The 22376-nt window shown below is 47.2% G+C and overlaps 2 non-coding genes across 2 annotated transcripts; one reads left to right on the forward strand and one right to left on the reverse strand.

Moving 5' to 3' along the window:
* Positions 1–3665: 3665 nt before the first annotated feature.
* trnam-cau (transfer RNA methionine (anticodon CAU)) lies at positions 3666–3737 on the reverse strand. The gene has a single exon. It is a non-coding gene; the product is annotated as a tRNA-Met (tRNA).
* Positions 3738–10970: 7233 nt separating this feature from the next.
* Positions 10971–11044, forward strand: trnan-guu (transfer RNA asparagine (anticodon GUU)). The gene has a single exon. It is a non-coding gene; the product is annotated as a tRNA-Asn (tRNA).
* The last annotated feature ends 11332 nt before the right edge of the window (positions 11045–22376 follow it).

A 22376-nucleotide genomic window follows, 5' to 3' on the forward strand; every position in this document is an offset into this window, starting at 1 on the left:
CGAACAATCTGCAAAACATGTTCTAACTTTGAACAAATGTTTCCCTTCGCAGTGTTCGCTGCAATGGTAGCTCAGCCTCATCCCCGACTTCTGGCAATCCGATCTCGTTTAACAAAGATACTTTTGTGGAACAGTGATCAAGCACTTTTGCGATTCAGCTGTTTCCCTCTCTCTGAATCCCTTGGGTGAGAGGTGTCAGTTTCACTAAAAAGGCCCTAACTTTGCGGTTGCCTACCACTTTAACACATCACCCTGTTCCCTGGCCAACATCCCTGTCTCAGGCTTGCAGCAGTGTTCTAGCTCCAGATGAAAGAACAACATCTCATTTTCCACGTGGCGACCTTACAGCCCTCCAATCCCAGAGACAGGCAGTGGCACGGCATAAACACGGAGCATCATTCTCGCGGAGACAGAAGCCATTCAGCCCATGGAGTCCACGGCGACTGACTGTCACTTGTCTCTCTCTCTCTCTCTCTCTGAGGGTATTCCCAATCGGTGGTATCCGTCCTAATAGTGGGGGACGATGTCTGAGTCGTGATGCGGTTTCTGACATGCTTGTCATTCACGTCTGAACCAGGGTGGCGAATTACTGCAGGGAATGGCCGAAACCGCAAGGCATGGGTTTCAACTTTACCAGCTCATTAGCATCCCAAGAACAGAATACCACTGAGACCTCTAAAACCATGCCACTGGAATGGAGGGGAGTGGCTCGATAGGAAAACCGACAAGTAGATGCAGAGGCAGCTTGTTGAAGAAAGCAGATCAAGGTGAGAGGGAACGATAGCAGAGGATGGTTACGATCCATCGACCTCTGGGTTATGGGCCCAGCACGCTCCCACGGCGCCACTCTGCTCCCGCTGGGGGAGCCCGTTGCACAGAACACTTCAGATTTTTGTCTGGCACGCGGCAGGCACCTTCGAGCCTGATGTCAAAGACCTCCACTGCTGTCGTGTGAGATGCTGTTTCGCAGACGTATGAAGGCTGTGTAAATATAAACTTTTTTCTAAATTCCCACATTCTGTCGGTCGAACTGTGATTTCACACTGAATCACAACATGTGTCACAGCGCAGACGGAGGCTCTGCGGCCCACCTTCGCTCTGCTGGTTCTACACTTAAGTAAACGTGTGACTCGAGTCGTTTCATTCTCTCGCCTTCTCAGCGGAAATCTGCACATCTGAACGTGACCACCGAATTCCCTTTTGGGTCCATTGAATCTTCCTCTTTGTCAATGTCAGACAGGGACTTACTGACCCTCACCACTCCCTGTACGAAAACGTTCTTCCTAATGTCACTTTGACTTCTTTTCCTCGTGACTTAAAATTCTGCCGAATCGTTATGGATCCTTTCAGGCGTGGGAGCATTTTCACAACATTATTTCCTGTTTCTAGGTCCCTCATGACTTGGAAAAGTTCGGTTCTCCGAGGAGAGCTGTCCCAATTTTCCAATCTACCTTGATTGCTGACATTCCTCAAACACCGCACCACTCACGTCAACCTGTTGAGCACTATGGTAAAAACAATGACTGCAGATGCTGGAAACCAGATTCTGGATTCGTGGTGCTGGAAGAGCACAGCAGTTCAGGCAGCATCCAAGTAGCTTGTTGAACACGATCTCCAACGATCTTTCTCTGTTTTCTGCCTCATTCGTACTCCAGGCAGCCCACGCTGGTTTCACGATGGTGCTTTTTGAGAAAGTTAATCAGGCAGTTTTGCACAAGTCAAGTTAAAAAACGCGGGCTCGTCCGGGATTTGAACCCGGGACCGCACGCAAATCAGCGCAGTAACAAACCCTAAGCGAGAATCATACGCCTGGACCAACGAGCCAGAAAGCACGCACGCAGGGAATGCCCCAGACCTCTTGAGCGAACTGAGACATGCTCAGTATGAAATACATTTGAGATTGCTCTCAGAATTGCAAGCGGCAAAGACTTTCCCGAACAGCTGCTTCTCATCCAGTCTCCCTGCTGCTATTTCATTCCACCGCATTCGCTGTTCACAGTGTCGTTTCCCCAACGTAGCATGAAGCATAAACTGGGTGACTGCTTCGCAGAACATCCCGCTTCTGCCCGCAGAAACTAAAGGCCCTGACCTTGCGGTTGCCTGCCTTTTTAACACATCACCCTGTTCCCTGGGCAACATCCCTGTCTCAGGCTTGCAGCAGTGTTCTAGCTCCAGATGAAAGAACAACATCTCATTTTCCACTTGGAGCCCTTACAGCCCTCCGGTCTTCAATATCGAGTTCTATAACTATAGGGCCGGAACTCCCCCATGTCCTTTACCCGTACCACACAAAAGACTCCTGGTTATCACCTCGTCTGCTATGACACACGACGTATTGTTAGCCACTAACAGTCTCCATTAACAGTTATTCGCCCTCTCACGAGGATCGTTATTCACTCCTACGTCCTTCCTATTGTTCTCTCTCTGAGCTGGCGGCAAACACAGCAATGAACATTGGAGACTCTGAGCCAGCTGAAACTTGCTCAGTGTGAAGTACATTCCACATTGCTGCGAGAATGGCAAGCAGCAAAGCTTTTCCAGAACATCTGCTTGTCATTCTGTCCCCGGGGGGCTGATGTTTGTCTCATCCCCAGGAACTGGACTATCTCCACTGGCGGATAATTAAACCATTTTATTTCTACTTGCACGTTGTTCTGGGGTGGAGGGGGTGTGGGGGAATGTAGGGTTGGGGGGAGGGTAAGAGTCCGTTCGCTCTTCTGCTCTCTCTCCCTCTTTCTCTCTCTCTCTCTCTCTCTCTCTCTTTGAATCTCTTGGGGTGAGAGGAGTCAGATACATTAATGCGGGGAACATGAACAACTTTGATTGTGAACTTTCTCCAAAGGTCTGTTATCGGAGAGACAGAAAGATGCTGTGCTGGCAGGACAGAGAGAAATGAACACCGAGGACTCTTCGCCCAGATAAATTCACATTGTTGTGCAGCCTGCTTGGTGTTCAGAAATCGTCTTCACGCAGCAATCACACGGAAAGTCGATTGCAAAGTGGGCATCGCTTTCTTTGCTGCGACCGCGCAGCAGTTAACATCTGAGCCCCAAGTGTCCCAGATGAAGAGAATCCGTGTGAAACCTTTTACTCACTGAGACTCATCCCCACGGCCCTGAGCTGAGGGACTGCAGGCAGTCCAACACGGAAAGGACGGTTAAAAATGAACCATTTTTGTTGTTCAGCCTGTCTGTCCCAGAGACAGGCAGTGGGACGGTATAAACACGTAGCATCATTCTCGCGGAGACAGAAGCCATTCAGCCCATGGAGTCCACGGCGACTTACTGTCACTTGTCTCCCTCTCGTCTCTCTCTCTCTGAGGTTATTCACAATCGGTGGTATCCGTCCTCATAGTGGGGGACGATGTCTGAGTCGTGATGCGGTTTCTGACATGCTTGTCATTGACGTCTGAACCAGGGTGGCGAATTACTGCAGGGAATGGCCGAAACCGCAAGGCACGGGTTTCAACTTTACCAGCTCATTTGCATCGTGGAGAACTGGTTTTGCGATTCACTTCGGAGGAAACCGACCAAGAACAGAATATCACTGAGATCTCGAAAACCACATTTGGCGCGTGCGTCGATACGAACATGCCATTTGGACACTCGGCAAATGGATGCAAAGGCAGCGGGCTGAAGAAAGCAGATCAAGGTGACAGTGAACGATAGCAGAGGATGGTTTCGATCCATCGACCTCTGGGTTATGGGCCCAGCACGCTCCCGCTGCGCCACTCTGCTGCCGCTTGGGAGTATGACACGTAGCATCATTCTCGCGCAGACAGAAGCCGTTCAGCCCATCAACCCACGGCGATTCTCTGTCACGTGCCTCTCTCTGAAGTTATTCACAATCGGTGATCTGTCCTAATCGTGGGGGAATGTGTCTGAGTCTGATATGCCGACCGTCTTATCACTCACGTCCGAACCGAGGTGGTGAATTACTGCAGGGAATGGACCAAAACGTAAGGCATGGGTTTCAACTTTATCAGCTCATTGACATCTCAGAAAAGTGGTTTTACGATTCAATTCAGAGGAACTCGACGGAGAGCAGGAGAAGACCACTCAGACGTCCAGAAGCGAGTCACTTCACTTGCGTGAATTTGGCGAGTGTATCAGTATGATCCATGTCACTCAGACACTCGAAGTTTTGGGGAGCAGATGCAAAGGCAAGATATCGAACAGGGCCTCACTACAAAGGAAAGCTACTCAAGGAGAGCTTGAGCCATAGCAACAGAGGATGGCATCGATCTAGGGGCCTCTGGGTGCCACACGCTTGCATTGCGCCACTCTGCGTTTGGTCTGCCCAGTGTTTTCCTCAGAACCCTTCAGCTTTTCGACAGGCGTCTGGCATGCACGTTCCAGACTCATATCAAAGATCTCCACGGCTGTTATGTAATATACTGCTGTGCAGAGGTGTGGAGGCTGTGTTGATATGAACATTCTGTTGGTCGAACAAGACCACCGAATTCAATTGTATGTCCATTGAATCTGCCCCTTTGTCACAGTCAGACAGGGATTTACTGACCCTAACCACTCCCTGTACGAAAACGTTCTTCCGAATGTCACTTTTACTTCTTTTCCTCGTGACTTTAAAACGCTGCCGAATCGTTCCTGATCCTTTCAGACGTGGGAACAATTTCACGACATTATTTCCAATCTCTAGACCCCTCATGACTTGGACAACTTGCCACGCCGGATTTCAAACTTCTGTTCTCCGAGGAGATCTGTCCCAATTTTCCAAACTACCTTCATTGCTGACCTTCCTCAAACACGGGACCACTCACGTCAACCTGTTCAACGTTATCTCCAATCATTTCACTTCCCCGCTTCCTGTCCCATTCGTATTCCAGGGAGCCCAGCCTCGTTTAACGAAGGTGCTTTTTGAGAAGTTTAATCGGGCATTTTTGCACAAGTCAAGTTAAGAAAGCCGGGATCTCTCGCAAGACTGCGCGGTAGAAGACCCAATGCAAGAATCATACCCCTAGACCAACGAGCCACAGGCCGCTGCCTCCAGCACCTCCGGAACCAGCTGAGGCTTGCTCGGTGTGAAATACATTCGCCATTGTTCTCAGAATTGCAAGCAGCAAAAGAGTTTCCAGAACAGTGCTTCTCATTCTGTCTCCCTGCTCATTTTGTTCATTTTCAAATGAACAAAACCAGCAGGTCTAGTCCATATGTGGAGAGAAAGGAGAGATAATGTTTTGAGCCCAACGATCCGTCTTCGGAACTGATGGGATGTGTGGGCGGGTAAAGACCGTGGAAGAAGGTGGACAGGTTCTAAAATGATTGAACTCGGTGTTGGGTCCTGAAGGCAGCACGGTCTCTCCGGAGAAAATGAGGTTTCGCTCTTCCAGGTTGCGCTGTGCCTTGTCGGAGCACTGCAGCAGATCAGAGACTGAAATGGTGTCATGGGCACACAGTGGGAGGTTGAAGTGACAGGAAACTGGAAGCTGACGGTTTATGGGAGAAAGGACACAGAACGGGGGATATGCTACAAAAGTGTATAGAAAAGCCAAGACCAGATCCTGAACTACAACACCAAAACACAGACAAGAGAAGCTGCAGAAGGACGCTGTTCAAAAGGGCGACAACACACTGCAGCACTGCCGACCTGTGAAGGGAAGAAGAACACGTCTACAGAGGCTTCACCAAGAACGGATATCACCGCAAGTTTATCCACAATTGCCAAGCAGACAAACAACGGGACGAGGATCTGCCACGACCCAACACACTCACCACTTTACCTTATATAATAAACCTCAGAACTAATAGCCAGACATCTCCGACCACTCGGATTCATGACAGCCCATAAACTGACATCCACGCTCAAACAACAACTCACCAGAACAAAAGACCCAACCACATCATGTGGACAACAAATACAGTTTACAAGATTCCATGGAAAGGCTGCACGAAAACTATACAGTACAGGACAAACAGGCAGACAACTAGCAATCCGTAACCATAAACACCATCTACCCATTAAACACTGTCTCTGGTACCCACACAAACACAGATGACAAGGACGATAAAATCGACGAGGACAGCACAACGGTCATAGCACAACTGAACAGAGGACAGCCAGAGAAATCAACAAACACGGCACTCACCCACGGACTCCACCAGTAAACACATTGACATATGCCAATCACTGCAAAGAACAACCAGAACCGTCACACAAAAGCAGCAGAAACAGAACCAAATAAATTCCAGAAGACACAGTACAGCAGCGCTTCACAGGTGGCTCCAACGCACTGAAGATATCACCTCTACAGAGGATGCAACGCCTGCAAATCAACTTCCCAGCTCGGCGAGCTACGACAATCGGCAGCCGAGCTACAAAGCTTTCCGCAAATCTTGAACGGAAGTGTAATTCCTGTCGAAATTTGAGAGCATCCTGTTTATGTCACTCAGTTCCTGCAAACAGAAACTTTATTGTGGTTCTGTTCGCCGAACTGGGAACTTGTGTTGCAGACGTTTCGTCCCCTGTCTAGGTGACATCCTCAGTGCTTGGGAGCCTCCTGTGAAGCGCTTCTGTGATGTTTCCTCCGGCATTTATAGTGATTTGTATCTGCCGCTTCCGGTTGTCAGTTCCAGCTGTCTGCTGCAGTGGCCGGTATATTGGGTTCAGGTCGATGTGTTTGTTGATTTAATCTGTGGATGAATGCCATGCCTCTCGGCATTCCCTGGCTGTTCTCTGTTTGGCTTTTCCTATAATAGTAGTGTTGTCCCAGTCGAACAATGTTGCTTGTCATCTGTGTGTGTGGCTACTAAGGATAGCTGGTCGTGTCGTTTCGTGACTAGTTGTTCTTCATGGATACGGATCGTTAGCTGTCTTCCTGTTTGTCCTATGTGGTGTTTTGTGCAGTCCTTGCATGAGAATTTGTACACCACGTTGGTTTTGCTCATGTTTGGTTTGCTGACCTTCTATTTTTTTGGATTCAGTACCACCTGACCCATGCCGAATTCATATTCATGTTTCTGGGGCCAGTATCATTATTGCGTCACAATAGCTGCAGGCCATCGCTGGGCATGTCCTATGACGTCGTGTTGCGGCTGGAATTTCTGGTGACAGTTTTTTAAAGAGGGTCAGGCAGCTCCTGTATCGGGGCTTCCCTTCCTTCCACTTAAGTTCAAGGCCTATCAAACCGAAATTCCACAGGTATGTCTGGAAGCACTTTTTCCCGATGTTGGCTAATGATTTCTGCAGACATTTGGTAAAGTTTGAACACGGTGAGAGCCATCGGCTTCCAAACCACGTTCCCGAATTACTCGACCAATACTTAAAGCAGTGATAGTGCTATAAAAGCACCGCATGATTACGGCCGAGAAAGACTGTATTTCGCTCAGTCAGTTCGTGTTTCTAAAGCGAGACAAAAGTGACAATGCAAGTGAAACGAACGAAATTGCAGACAGGCTGCCATACCACTCTGTTTGTATCCCCACACAGGGGTGGTTTCTGTGACATGGGTGTGTCTGCAGTGTCTGTGGTCAGACCGTTTACAATGAATGTTCCAGCCTTTATTTTGTTAAAGTCACACTGATAAGGGACAATTGCTATTTCAGTAATTGTAGTCTGAAGCTGGAATTCGCTAACACTCGGGTTTAGTAATCTTACTGATATTTTACATCTCAGACTCTTTGGTGCATTTAGTCAGCAAGTCCGGCTGTTCACCAAAATAGTTGTAAGTCGAAATGGAGCAAAATTGTAGAATTAGGGCCAGACTTTTCAGGGTACATGTTCAGAAGCACTTCTACACATTGGGTTTGTCAGATGTTTGGAAATATCGTACATAAATGGCAGTGGGTACAGGATAATTTGTCAGCTTTAAATCCGAAACAGATTTTTTTTTGTTCAGGAAAGGTATAAAGGGACATGGGCCAAAGACAGATAAATGGAGTTAGGCCTCTGATCAGACATGATTTCTTTGAACGTTGGAACACACTTGAGGGGCTAAATGGCCTACTCATATTCCTATGTTCCTATAATCTTAACCGTTTCCTTGTTGCACATTTGCGGCCTGTTATCGGGGGCACAATCTGCAAGAAAATATTCTCCAATTATTTGTTCTTGAAATATCGAATACAGACACACCCAGGCATCTTATACCAATATTCGGACAAACACAGTCACAGAACAGTTAACTGATCGAATTCCTGCACTTGAATCTTTAGAAACGTAATGTTCTTGGTTTCCCGATAATGATTCGCTTTCCTCAGTCCCAGATGGAACGACACAAGAAAAAATAGAAAAGCAGCAATGTTCTGGTCCTATAATCTACAATCTTCTGCTGCCAGTGAAAAACAACAACGCAACTTAAGTCGGGGTCGACTGCAACCCGGGCCTAATCTCCCAATGAACCGAGCACAGGCTCAGCAAAACTGAGGGAGATTATGTCCTGATCACGAAACCTGCGAGCAGCGTTGGAAAAGGCCCAAGCGAGTCACCCATAAAAGTCAGTCATCTACTTTCTAAACGTGCTCAACTGCTTAGTTCCTTTATTTTATTGACCTTTGCAAATCTGAAAGTGAGAATTGGGGATATGTGGTAGCGAATGGCTGTTTGTGTGTCAGATTTGCCTGTCAGTTTTGTTGATATTGAAGCGAATTTGCTTTCAAAAAAAGGCAAAAAAAAGACAAACAACTTTACATTCAAGAAGAGAAACTGAAGAAACTGGATGTTAGCGTTGAGAAAGAAGCAAAAAGGAAGTGGAATCTTAATGATTTTCCTGAGTTTTGAGCAGAAAGCATTGGAGCTGTGGACTTCTGCTGATCAATGTATTTGTTTTCATAAAGTTTAAAAAGTTATTTCGCCTTGATAAAAGAACTGGTCACACCCTGACTAGATGTTCGAATACCTCAGGAGTAGAACAAAAGATTTTTATTCTGAGGTCGTGAGTTTGACACTCATATTGTACAATGTTCCCGTGAAACTTTGCTTTTTGTGCGGAACATTCGCTCTTTCTTCAACTGGCAATCTAATCATATTCAAACTGAGTTTTACTCCCGTTCGTTTTCTCCCTGTCCCTGTTGCTCGGTTTTGAGGGAAAGCTGAGAGTGAACGGGAGACAAGTTTGTAATTGTGGCTTAATGGTGGCACTTGAAAATTGACAGATTCTACTCATGCATCGAGGCCAATAAACGGCTCAATCACAGAATTGGAACGGTCAAGTGCTATGGGAATTAATACCAGTCCATATTAAAGAACACTGAAATGAGTAAGATGTGATTCATTTCGAGGAAAGAAATTAGGAAACTTCGTCACCCAGATTATCTCAGAGCAATCGTTGGCTATGGTATATTTTATGTTACTTTCAAAGCTCATGCATCCACTGCATTGTGACCTGATCTGGTACTCAGGCTTTAATAAGTGATTTTGATGCATTTTGTTACAGAGTTGCGACATAGGCTGGGGAGCAATTCCGGTACATAGAGATGAGGAAGTTCGAATCAATTAAACAAGAGGGCTATGCTAAACGAGGACTGTTACCAAATACATTTACCAATCTACGTTCATCCTATCGATTGTATTCGCATCATCAACACTTCTCATCAAATAACTCGAGAGACTTTAATCACAATTTTCTGTGAACAGTTCTACATTAGCTTTGCTGAATGAACCCCAAATTTCTTGAAGTGGCTCCTTATTTTCGGCCCTGATTATTAATCTCTCTACGCATGGGAATAGATCCTTCCCAGCCGCTCTATCTTTCATCAAGGTGTGTAGTTCAATTCGATCTCCCATCAGCCTCCTCTGTCCTGATCAAATCCAGGGGAACAGGGTTGGGGCTGTGGCGCGAACAGAGACAAGCTCAGTACTCACATTTCCTGTTAGAACAATTCCATGAGATATTTTAGACCACAACTTTGGGCGTGTAGTTGTGGCCGAACACTTAAGGTGTTGGCGTAGAGATCCTTTGGGGCTCCCCCGCCCAGGGTGGTAACCTGCTGGCTATGCTTTCTTCGCTGGCGATTTTAAATGACTTCCTGTTGGTTGCATTATCGCTCAAACTTCACAAAACCCGTCTCAATAAAGTCCCGTTTTCTCATGTCTGGGAATTGATTGCCATGCAGGAAACTCGGGTTCTGAACAAACAACGTACCAGACTCACGACGTCAGCTCTGTTTATCTTTCCACAGATGCAGCTCGACCTGTTGGCTTTCTGCAGTATTCTCTGTGTTTATTAGGCACAAGTGCTGCTTTTCATTCAAGAACTTCAATCCCTGTCCTCTGGTAACTGACTCTGGTCAGTGGCAATTGGTTCTTCTGATCATTAATCTGACCATTCCCACCGCTTCTTCTCCCATCATGACCAACAGCCCCAGGAAATCTCCAGTTATCCTTCTTTGCTCCAAAGCGAACATTCTCAACCTTGGCAATGTCTCCCCAAAATGGAAATTCCTCATCCCTGGACATGAGGCAAGGCGTACAATTGGGAAGAAATTTTGGCAAAATATTGTCAGTTAGGCAATGGAAAAATGTTCAAATGTTCATGAAGCAAAACAGAAATCCCAGTCTCCAGCTTTGTGAACCTTTAGAAACACTTTGGGAAGCGGATTTAGAGGAGAATGGAAGATGACCTGTCCGATTGAGCAGAGACAGTCCAGACACCGTCCCCTTGTTGAAGAGGCCGGGAGGTTGACTCTGATGTTCTCGGCACATGAACTGATCTGAGACATTGAAAGAATTGTCGTTCCTGCACATCAGGAATTCAAACCCCTTCTCCCCTCCGAGCCAATGAGAGAACTCGGGAACAGGCAAAACGCTGAAAGGCTGGAAGGGCGACGGCCCCGGAGTAAGAAAGCTAGTTCCTCGTGACATGGATGTGTCTGCAGACTGTCCCCGGTATCTCCACAAGAGATCTCCCAGGCTTGATTGTGGAAAAGTAAAACTGATAGACGACAATTGTAATTCTAGGCGGGGGGGCTGAATTATAAAATCACTACGCGATGGCGCAGCATCCGCCGGTGCCTGTCTCTGTGGCGCAATTGGTCAGCGCGTTAGGCTGTTAACCGAAAGGTTGGTGGTTCGAGCCCACCCAGGGACGGTGTGTTCCCTGCTCTCCTTTGGCATCGAAGCTGTGCGCTTTTAATGGGGTCAGGAAAATGTTCCCCAAACGGAAATCTTCTCCACAAAGGGGTTTCTGAATTGAATTAATGTCTAACGTAAGGGACTGCGTGTGCTGAGAAGACGAGACCAAAAGAGAAACTCGGCAGCTTTGACAATACCTGTAGGAGAAAACAGAATTCTGGAATCTTGCCTCTGATTCTCTTTCCACAGATGTTGCCTGACCTGCTGAGTTCCTCATGCCATTTCTAACTGAAAGTTCATTTCATCTTTTGGGGTGAAACACCTAAATATCTGCAAAACCATGTGAAGATATTTAACCCTTTCGAATCACTGTGAAGTGATTGGATTCAAACAAACTCTGCGATGATTGACTCTTTCTCAGCTCCACAGGCAGACAGACCTGGGAAGTCAAGCTGTCAGTGTGGTTCTGTATTCGTGGGCCGAGTGGTTAATGCGATGGACTTGAAATCCATTGCGGTTTCCCCACGCAGGTGTGAACCCTTCCGAGTACAAAATGAGAAATGTCGTCGAAAAGAAAGGGAGCTTGCTCCCCGGCTTCTTCTTTAAGATTCAAATCAGTGGAGGGGGAGGAATATTTCACTCAAATTGGGACTGGTGGGAATCTGCAACCCACTGCCTGTTCGGGTGGAACAAGCAGTTTACCGCAGAGCTTCTTTTGAGGCTCTGAGCAAAGTGTTTGGAAATGAGACTAGAAGAGTGAGGGGCTTGAAATCGTGATCGAAATGAAGCAGGCACCTGAGGACAAGGGTGTTTCCTTTGCCAGTGAAAGATACTGCTTCACCAAGTTGGGCCTGTGGAAGGGAATCAGTGACGGTGATTATCTTTGGTTGTTCACCTTGTGAATGAACCCATTGCTGCGCATGTCCGTGTTAACGTCAGAACTCTGCAGCATGGTGGTGTGAGCAACGCACAGGACCGGGGCGCAATGGATGATGCATCTGACTCCACCTACCTGTTTGAAATGCAGCTCACAGCTTCTTCACACACCCCAATTAATCTTTCTCATTGTCCTGAAGCCGGCATACGGTTTGAGTTCCCGATCTGCGGGAATGAGAATCCTTTCACTGTCTCGCGTCAGTAAATGTCCCTGAGAACATCTGAGTCAACTCACAGCGCAGTCAGATGAGGGGAAGCTGAAATAGCCCCACATGCTGCTCACGGGCACATTTTATTCTCCCCAACTCAACGCCTCAACCACTGTGGCTACTGGGAGTGGAAAAGAAACAATCACCAAAACCCAGTCTAAGCTCTGTGAGTCTTCAGAAAATCAGCAAACGTTCATCCCTTCGGATTTTCTATCCTGGGCTGACAGGGATGGGTTTTGTCACTCTTTTGTAGGACATTGCAAGTGGATGTTTTGCAGAAAAGCACCGCAATGCAATCTGATTAATCAGGACCTGGATGTTTTCGGTCTTTGAATGTAAGTGTTGTGCTCCAGAACTTTGTTGTTCCCAGTTTATAATACTTATCTTCCCCGTCCCCTGTATCACTTGTCGAAAATGTTTAATTTGTGTCTTGTAATCCTTTCACTGTCTGCTAATGAGGATAGCGTTTCCGTGTTTTACCTCAATTATCTTGACCTTGCATACCTCAAGCCTCAAGCTAATTTCACGAGAAACCTTCTCCAGTTCAAAAGCCAACTGTTAATGATGGCTCTGTTCCTTGTCACGTGTCCAATTTCAGATCGATGTTGTTAATGTCCCTTATACTCCTTCAGATCCAGGTTTCGCTCACAGGGCTAGAACAGAACTGTCACCAAATACATTGACCAATCTACGTTCATCCTATCGATTGTATTAGCATCATCAACACTTCTCATCAAAATAACTCGAGAGACTTTCATCACAATTTTCTGTGAACAGTCATACATTAGCTTTGCTGAATGAACCGCAAATTTCTTGAAGTGGCTCCTTATTTTCGGCCCTGATTATTAATCTCTCTACGCATGGGAATGGATCCTTCCCAGCCGCTCTATCTCTCATCAATGTTTGCAGTTCAGTTCAATTTTCCACCAGCCTCCTCCGTTCTGATCAAATCCAGGAGAACAGGAAGCATTGGGGTTATGACGCGGCCATGACAAGCCCAATACTGACCTTTCCTGTTGAACCCATTCCACGAGAAATATGAGACCACAAGTTGGGGCCTCTAGTTGTGACCGAACATTTACGCTGCTGCCTTAGACATCCTTTGGTGTTCCCCCTCCCAGGGTGGGAACCTGCTGACTATGCTTTTTTAGCTGGAGATTGTAAATGACTTATTGTTGGTTGCATTATCGCTCAAACTTCACAAAACCAGTCGCAATAAAGCCATGTTTTCTCACGTCCGTGAATTTATTGCCCTGCAGGAAACTCGAGTTCTGAACAAAAACCGGAGCACACTCAAAACGTCGCCTCTGTTTACCTTTCCACAGATGCTGCTCGACCCGTTGGCTTTCTGCAGTATTCGCTGTGTTTGTTCGACACAAATGCTGCTTTCCATTAAAGAACTTCAATCCCTGTCCTCTGGTAACTGACCCTAGTCAGTGGCAATAGGTTCTTCTGATCATTAACCTGCCCATTCCCATCACTTCTTCTCCCATCATTGCCAACAGCCCCTGGAAATCTCCAGTTAATCTTCTTTGCTCCAAAGAGAACATTCCCAACCTTGGGAATGTCTCCACAAAATGGAAATTCCTCATCCCTGGACATGATGCATGTGTTACAATGGGGAAGAGGTTTTGGCAAAATATTGTCAGTTAGAAGGTGGAAAAATGTTCCGGAAGTAAAACATAAATCCCAGTCTCCAGCTTTGTGAATCTTTAGAAACTCTTTGGGAAGTGGAATTAGAGGAGAATGAAGGATGAACTGTTCGACTGAGCAGAGACAGTCCAGACACCGTCCCTTTGTTTAAGAGGCTGATTGACTCTGATATTCTCGGGACATGAACTGACCCGAGACATTGAAAGAATTCTCTGTACATCAGGAATTCAAACCCATTCTCGGCTCGGGGCCATTGAGAAAATTCGGGAAGAGGCAAAACACTGAAAGGCTCGGAGGGCGATGGCCCCGGTGTCGGAGAGCTCGTTCCTCGTGACATGGATGTGCCTGCAGATGGTGGGATCAGGCTGTCCCCATGTCTCCATAATGAATGTCCAAGGCTTTATTATGGAAAAATAAAACTGACAGAAGACAATGGTAATTTTGGGCGGGGCGGGTTGAATTATGAATTGATTAGTAGGTTCCTCAAAGACACTGTGGAAGCGGTGCTGGGGCCAGTCTCTGTGGCGCAATTGGTCAGCGTGTTCGGCTGATAATTGAAAGCTTGGTGGTTCGAGACCACGCAGGGGCGGGCTGTTTCTTGTTCTCGCTCCTTCCGCTTTCTTGGCTGCGAAAGTGCACGTTTTTAATGGTTTCAAGAAAATGTTTCCCAAACGGAAATCTTTTCCACTGAGGCAGTACAAAGGGGTTTCTGAATTGATTGAATTTCTAACGTATAGGACTGCGGATGCTGAGAATCCGAGACAGAAAGCGAAACTGCTGGAGAAACTCAGCAGGTTTGGCGGTACCTGGATGAGGAAAAAAACGAGTTCTGAAATGTTGTCTCTGATTCTCTTTCCACAGATGCTGCCTGACCTGCTGAGTTGCTCCTGCAATTTCTGTTTTTGACTGAACGTCCATTTCATCTTTCGGTATGAAACACCCAGACTCGCCATTTGCAGATATTTAACCCTTTCGAAACCTGTGAAGTGATTGGATTCAAACAAACTCTGCAATGGTTTACTCTTTCTCAGCTCCACAGGCAGAGAGACCTGGGAAATGAAGCTGTCAGTGTGATTCTGTTTTGGTGGGCCGAAGTGGTGAATGCGATGGACATGAAATCCATTGCGGTTTCCCCACGCAGGTGTGAACCCTGCCGACTACAGTTGAGAACTGTCGTCAGAAAGAAAGGGAGATTGCTCCACGGTTTTTTTTAAAATGCAACTCAGTGGAGGGGTTGAAGTATTTCAATCACATTGGGACTCGTCGGGAATCTGTAGCCCACTGCCTGTCAGGGTGGAAACAAGCAGATACCTACAGAGCTGCTTTTGAGGCTATGAGCCAAGAGTTTGGAAATGAGACTAGACCAGTGAGGGGCGTGAAGTCCTGATCGAAGTTAAGCAGGCACCTGAGGATTAATGTGTTTTATTTGCCAGTGAAAGATACTGCTTCACAAAGTTGGGACTATGGAAGGGAAGCAGTGACGGTGATTATCTTTGGCTGTTCCTCTTGTGAATGTTCCCATTGCTGCGCATGTCCGTGTTAATGTCAGAACTCTGACCCATGGCGGCGTCAGGTTCGCACATTGCCAGGGGCGCAATGGATGACGCATCTGACTCCACCTACCTGTTTGAAATGCAGCTCACAGCTTCTTCACACACCCCAATTCATCTTTCTCATTGTCCTGAAGCCGACATATTGTTTGAATTCCTGATCTGCAGGAACGAGACTCTTTTCATTGTCTCGCGTCAGTAAATGTCCCTGAGAACATCAGAGTCAAGTCACAGCGCTGTCAGAGGAGAGGAAGCTGAAATAGGCCCACACGCTGCTCACGGGCACATTTCACTTTCCCCAACTCACCGCCCCAACCACTGCGGCTCTTGGGAGTGGAAAGGAAACAAACACCAAAACCCAGTCTCAGCTTTGTAAGTCTTCAGGAAATAAGAAAACTGTCCATCCCTTCGGATCTTCCATCCTGGGCTGACAGCCTTGATTTTAAATGGCTGTCCAGTCAGTGCCGATTCGTTTAGGCTGAAAAAAATCTTCCTTATCTCATCCCAGCATTTCTTGCCACAGAGACCTGTGTGGCAGAGTTCATGCATATATTTCCTTGTATGGTATTTTGTTAAAAACATTCGTTTGCGGGTTGTTTGTATCGGGTATTTCAGGTTCATTAGCCGCTGTTTAAGTGTGTTGGTAGGTTTGTGGGCTACCATGATGCTGAGAGGGTTGAGTTGTCTGGACATCATTTCCCAGATGTCTTTAATGTAAAGTAATGTGGCTAGGGTTTCTGCAGACGTTGTGTCTACTTGTGTCAGTTTGTTGATGTGAAATCGGCACACTGGGTTTATTGGGTATGCAAAAGTGAGGACTGTAGATGCTGGAAACCAGAGTTTAGATCAGAGTGATGCTCGAAAAGCACAGCAGGTCAGACAGCTTCCGAGGACCAGGAAAATCGACGTTTCGGGCAAAAGCCCTTCATCAGGAATAGAGGCAGGACGCTTCCAGGGGTGGCGAGATAAATTGGGGGGTGCTGGGCCAAAGGTAGCAAAGAGTACAATAGGTGAATGGTGTTGGGGACGTAGGTGACAGGTCAGAGAGGAGGGTGGAGCGGATAGGTGGGAAGGGAGATTGACAGGTCCTGAGGACAGCGCTGAGCTGGAAGGTTGGAACTCAGGGAAGGTGGGGGGAGGGGAAATGAGGAAACTGGTGCAGTCCACATTGATGTCCTGAGGTTGAATGTATCCGAGGCAGAAGTTGGGGCGTTCTTCCCCCAGACATCGGGTGGGAGGGAGGGACGATGGAGGAGGCCCAGGTCCTGCAAGTCCCTGGCAGAGTGGGAGGGGAGGTTGAAATGTTGGGCCACAGGGCGATGGGGTTGATTGTTGCGGGTGTCCTGGAAATGCTCCCTCAAACGCTGTGACTTGACTCTGCGACGGGGCTCCAGTCTCCCCAATGTAGAGGAGACCGCATCGGGAGCAATGGATACAAGAAACAACTTTTGTGGAAGCCTTCTAACTACCGTGACCCGTGTTCGATTTCCGGGCAGGGAAGCAATTTTCAGTAGAGCTGTCAAACTTCGCTACCGTTACCCTGGTGGTCTAGTGGTTAGGATTCGGCGCTTTCACAGCTGTGGCCTGGGTTTGATTCCCGGTCAGGGAAGCAATTTGCAGTGTGTTTTTTTGGCTGCCCATTCTCCTTAAATGCGCTGTCGAGTTAATGTTTGGTCTTCGGAGTCACTGGGTGCTGCACTGCGTTGTGGTTCGTTGAAATAGTGCCCTTGTTCACATTTGTTTGTATGTGTAGGGATGATTACTTCTGTAGCCAAGTACTTGGTTCACGTGTGTTGCTTTCCTGCAGAGGCTGTTTTGAATTTATCATTGACTGTTCGCTCTACTGTGACATCTCGAAATGGCACTTTGTTGTTGTTCTCCTCTTTTGTGAATTTTATGCCAGGAAGGAGATTGTTGATGGTGTTGTAGGTTTCCTCTAATTTGTTTCATTTTTTGATGACAGAAGTGTTTCATGGGTATTTCGTTGATTTGTTTGTAGGGCTTGTTATTGAATATGAAGTGGGTGGTAAGGCACAGTTCCACGAGGTTGACTGTGTTATCTTTGCTGCTGAAGTTGGTTCTGTGTTTTTGTCTTTAGTTCTTCGAGTAGTGTCTTCAGTTTTCTTTGGCCACGTTGATTTTAATGGATGTGAACAGGGCTGTTATGTCAAAGGACAACATTATTCCATCCTCTTCTATCTTCGTGTCTTTGATGTTCAGGAATTCTTGGATGGAGTAAATGGAGTAGCATAAATCTTCGACTTGGTGTTTTAGTCCTCAGTGGAGGCCTTTGACTAGTCTGTATATTGGTGCTCCAAGTAGTGAGACTATGGCCTGAGGGGGGCTCCTAGTTTGAAAAAGAGGAGAACAACAACAAACTGAATTCTTCGATGTCACAGTAGAGCGAACAGTCAATGGGAAACTTCAAACTAGCATCTACAGAAAAACAACACACACAAACCAAATACTTAACCACAGAAGCAATCATCCCAACACCCACAAACGAAGCTGCATCAGGACATTATTTCAACGAGCCACTACACACTGCAGCACAGAAAAACGACGAAGACCACAAGAGAAATACGTATATAGTGTATTTAAGGAGAACGCGTCCCCAATAAACCCATTCTGCCGATTTCCCAGTGATGCTTCCAAGCTCACTCTCAAAAATTCGGTTTGTCCCTCCATTCTTTCCTGTTTGTTTTTTGTGGGTTTTGAAAGCGTTCCCAATCCTCTGACTGAGTATTAGAGTTGGGAAGGTAAAAACAATGACTGCAGATGCTGGAAACCAGATTCTGGATTAGTGGTGCTGGAAGAGCACAGCAGTTCAGGCAGCATCCAAGTAGCTTCGAAATCGACGTTTCGGGCAAAAGCCCTTCGTCAGGAATAAAGGCAGTGAGCCTGAAGCATGGAGAGATAAGCTTATCTCTCCATGCTTCAAGCTCACTGCATTTATTCCTGACGAAGGACTTTTGCCCGAAACGTCGATTTCGAAGCTGCTTGGATGCTGCCTGAAGTGGAGTTGCGAAGTTATGTTGTGGCTGTACAGGACATTGTTGAGACCACTTTTAGAATATTGTGTGCAATTCTGGTGTCCCTCCAAGCAGAAGGATATTGTGAAATTTGAAAGGGTTCTGAAGCACCAATGGGTCCACAGAGGGGAAGAGGCCCTTCTGCTGCCCTGAGTGTGGGAAGGCCTTCAGTGATCCCTCTGCCCTGCTGACGGACCAGTTGGTCCACACCGGGGAAGGCTGTTCTCCGGCCCCAAGTGCGAGATGGCCTTCAGCAGTTCTTCCCACCTGTTGAGACACCAGTGGGTCCACACTGAGAGGCCGTTCTTCTGCCCCAACTGCAGGAGGGGCATTGCTCTTTCCTCCGACGTACTGGCCCATTGGTGTGTCCAAATGGTAGAGAGGTCGTTCAGTTGCCCTATGTGCAGGAAGGCCTTCAGCAATTCCTCGGCCCTGCTGAGGCACCAGTCTATCCACACCGGGGAGAAGCCGTTCTCCTGCCCCGAATGTGGGAAGGTCTTTACCCACTCCTCCACACTGCTGAATCACCAGCTGGACCACACGGGGGTTTGGGGGGCGGGGGGGGACAGTGGCGGAGGAGGGGAGGCCATTCTGCTGCCCTAAGTGTGGGAAGGCCTTCAGCATTTCCTCCGCCCTGCTGAAGCACCAGTGTGTCCACCCTGGGGAGAGACCCTTCAGCTGGTCCGAATGTGGGAAGAGGTTCATGTTTTCCTGCAACTTGCGGAAGTACTAGCGGGGGCACCAGCGCTCCCAGCAATCAGATCCCACCAGTGACGCTGCCTTCGGTCACCCCCCAGGACTGAATCTGCTGCCAGTTCTGACAGTGGGTGCAGTGGCAGAGTAGGTGGGCTGTTATTGTTTTCTGCTGGAATGCAATTGCCTCCCCTACACCCCACAAACCCAACCCCAAGGTAGCTCAGGGTTAGCACTGCTGCCTCATGGCACCAGGTACTCAAGAATAATTCCACCCTTGGGGTTCTGTGTGCAATTTATGGAGGGTCGGAAAATGGATCTGAGTGGGTTAGTCTTCGGAAGATCAGTGCAGATGTGTTCGGCTGAAGGTCCTGTTTTTCCACAGTGTGGGTGTGCTATGATTCTATGAGCTTTGCCTTCAGTGGACACTGTTGCTCATTGAGCCCGGGACTGCACATTGCCAATGAAATAATCCAGAGAAACCTAAGACCGCAAGACCATCGGAGAAGAAGTTTGGCCTTCTCTGCCATTCGTTCGTAACAAAAGTATTGGATGAGATTAGCTACAGTGTAGAAACAGGCCATTTGTCCAAACAAATCCACACCGACCCTCCGAAGTGTAACCCATCCAGACCCATTTCCCTCTGACTAATGTACCTAACTCTATGGGCAATTAAGCATGGCCAATCCACAAGACCTGCACATCTTTGGTTTATGGAAGAAAACAGGACCACCCAGAGAAAACCCACGCAGACATTGGGAGAATGTGCACACTCCTCACTGACTGCCACCCAAGGCTGGAATAAAACCTGGGTCTCTGGCACTCTGAGGCTGCAGGTGTAACCACTGAGCCACTACATATTGCAACCCGAGGTTGGCAAGCCGGGGGTTGGGAGAATACAGCAAGCCAGGCAGCACCAGGATGTGGAGTAGTCAGCGTTTTGGGTATTAACCCTTCTTCATTACTGAAAGAGTGACTTATCTATGAGAAAAGATTTACATGAATGTTGCTGGGGGTTGGAGGGTTTGATTTGCAGGGAGCGGCTGAATAACGTGGGGTTGTTTTCACTGGATCATCGGAGGCAGAGAAGTGACCAAACAGCGGTTACAAAATCATGAGGGGCATGGACAGGGTAATAGACAAGGTCTTTTCCCTGGGCTGGGGGAGTCCAGAACTAGAGGGTATAGGTTTAGGGTGAGAGGCGAAATATATAAAAAGGGACGACATCTTCATGCAGAGGGTGGTACTTATATGAAATGAGCTGCCAGAGTATGTGGGTCAGGTGTTGTCAAATGGGACTAGATTAATATAGGATATCAGGTCAGCATGGACAAGTTGGACCGAAGTGTCTGTTTCCATGCTGTACGTGTCTCTGACTACTGGTCCTGATGTAAGTTTAAAATAGAGTCCAAGTAACTTTGAATAGTTCAATCTTGTTGAGCTCACCTCCTGAAAAGTTTCAGATGAATCCCTCTGAGAGATACTGTTTAAACATGCTGAGTTGGACAAAGTATCCCATCAAGTTCAACACAAACCCAGAGTTGAAGAAGTTCAGAAGTCAGAACACCAAGGGGACCAAAACTGATCACAATATTCCAGGTGCGGCCTCATCAACGTCCTGTATAACTACAACATAACTTGCCAACATCTGTACTCAATTCCCTAACTGATGAAGGCCAGTGTGCTGAAACCTTTCTTCACTACCTTGTGTACCGATGTTGTCAGAGATATAGGACCTACTTTAAACTGATGCAGAATCCAGCTGCTGAGAGCCCAGAAGCAGAGTTGTGCTGCGTGAGTGTGCTGGGCTTTAGATTTTGATACCACCTCCCCACACCTCTAGAGACCTCAGGTCTGTAGCTTGCCTTCTTATCTTTGAGGGTTTTCCACCTGTTTGAAACAGCCTGTCCTGCAATTAACCCCTTTATGCCAAGGCGTTCCTTCTACAGGCAGAATTAATTGTCCTTCTGTCACACAGTTATTAAACACCATTATCTCATCTGTCCAAAGGAACTGCTCATTGTTTTGCCTCCTCCTTCCCAGCGATAGTTAATGTATGTTATTTGTTAACTCCCTTGTAGCAGTTTCTCATTGGCCCTTTCGTTTCTTGGTCCAGAAAGAGTTATTGCTGACTCATGAAGTTTTCAAAATTCTGGAGTTTACAGGACCACACCACATTCCTCTCTGCCGCCCCCAGGAATAACGATTGCTCCTGAGGTACTCACAGTTCCTGACGTTCCTTGATATCCCCAAATACAATCCATATGTCAGAAAATCACTGGTGCTGCCCTGACATAGATAGTCAATGTTTGAACAGAAGATTATGGGGAGAAAATGCAGAAATCCGAAATGCAAAGAGACTTGGGAGTTCAAGTCCAGGATTTTCTCAAAGTAAACTTGCAGGTTGAGATGCACTTTCCCCTGCAAGTGCCGAATGTGTGACACCAGCCCATTTACCTATTCCCTCCTCGCTATCCAAGGAGCCAAACTTACATTCCAGGTGAAGTGGCCCTTTACCTGCACTTCCCACAACCCAGTCTACTGCATTTGCTGCTCACAATGTTGCCTCATCTACATTGGGGAAAACGAAGCCTTAACTGGGTGACTGCTGCACAGAACATCTACGTTCTGCCTGCAAAAAAGACCCTGAGCTTCCAGTTGCCTGCCAATTTCACACCCCACCCTGTTCCCTGGCCAACATCTCTGTCTCAGGTTTGCTGTTGTGTTCCAGCGAAGCTCAGCACCAGCAGAACGAAGAGCACCGAATATTGCACTTGAGGACCACACATCCCTCTGGTCCCAATATCCAATTCAATCATTCGAGGACCTGAACTCCATAGTATCCTCGTCCCTTCCACACACACCAAGCCTTGTTATCACATAGTCTGTCATTCCACACTACTTCGCCACGAACAGTCTCCATTAACAGTTATTCACCCTCCCACGCAGATCGTTATCAACTCCTTTTTCTGTCCAACAGTTCTTCCCTCGCTTTGGGCTCTGTCCTGATCTCCGCCTTCCTCCCACAATATCTCCTGCATATAAACCGACATTTTCCCAATCACCATCTGTTCTGTGGAAGGGTCAACGACAACTCCTGTTTTTTGTTCCTGATATACAGCATCCGCAGTTCTTTCAGGTTTTTATTGAGAGAGAGTTGGAAATTGTTTCGAGAGACAGAAGGAGAAGGGGGAGAAACAGAACAGACATGAACGTAAAATCATTGTAGTGCGATCACTTCCCTTAAGCATGAATAGAGCGCATGGGTCATCTGT

Source organism: Chiloscyllium punctatum, chromosome 36 (genome assembly GCF_047496795.1).
Source record: "Chiloscyllium punctatum isolate Juve2018m chromosome 36, sChiPun1.3, whole genome shotgun sequence".
Lineage (NCBI taxonomy): Eukaryota > Metazoa > Chordata > Chondrichthyes > Orectolobiformes > Hemiscylliidae > Chiloscyllium > Chiloscyllium punctatum.